The sequence below is a fragment of the Lissotriton vulgaris genome, chromosome 5 (genome assembly GCF_964263255.1).
Source record: "Lissotriton vulgaris chromosome 5, aLisVul1.2, whole genome shotgun sequence".
NCBI classification, from domain to species: Eukaryota; Metazoa; Chordata; class Amphibia; order Caudata; family Salamandridae; genus Lissotriton; species Lissotriton vulgaris.
Genome location: NC_141693.1, coordinates 1,592,512,574 through 1,592,513,539, shown reverse-complemented (window position 1 = coordinate 1,592,513,539; position 966 = coordinate 1,592,512,574).

Below are 966 nucleotides of genomic sequence, written 5' to 3'. Positions count from 1 at the left end.
GAGACCCCCCGACACTCTATAGGAGACTTGGGGAGAACTATAGGGACAGCATCCAGCACCATTGGAGCACTAGGTGGCTCCACAGTGGGGGAAAAGGATAACGGTTCATGTATTGGTGCACTGGGGAGATCCGCAAATGAGGACACTAACAACGAATCCCTGGATTTCTCTACTACCAGGGAATCGTTCACAGAAATCGCGGAATCAAACACAGTGGCCACCGGGGAGAAATGCAGTGTTGAAGTCAGGGATAGGCGTCTCTCCGTATTCTTGATAGCATTAGCTACAACCCCGATAGTCTTTTGTAGCATTTTGTCTATGGCAGTTAGGGTCGGTATTTTGGCAGTTGTGGCTGCCATTTGACGGGTATTGGGGCTGGTTGTGGGGAGATTGCCCTTGCCCATAGTTCAAATCCAGGTGATATCACTGAAGATTGTTCGATGGAATTATCCAATGGGGTTAAAAGATCGAAGTCAAGTGTAAATTGAAAGCGCTAACAAAATAGTAACTAAACAAACTGACTTGTTTACGGGTAAAGTTAAAATGGGGGTAGGGGGTATCAGAGAAAGAGTACCACTGTCCTTTTCTAGCGCCAAGGGATGTAGCCCAGCCCGGCCTCCTTCGGCCCCGGATGGCCACAGATGGTCCCACCCTTGTCCCGGGCATCTCCCGGCGACGCCCGCGCGCGTCCCGCGACGCGGGTCTGTGCAGGAATTTGAAGCGCCTCCGTGCGAGAGATTCGCGGTGGCGGCTGGTGCCGCTAGGGAGTCTGGGGCGGGTAGTTCTGCTCCTCCACACGGTGGCCGCTTAGAGGGTGTAGCGGCGGTGGGAGGGAGGTCGAGTGAGTCCAGCACTCCGACGGTGACCAGGTGGGAAGTGTAGTTATCCTCAAACAGCTTGGAACAGCCCCCGCTCCACCGGGGCTGTGCAGAAATTTAAAGCGCCTCCGTGCGTGAGATTCGCGGT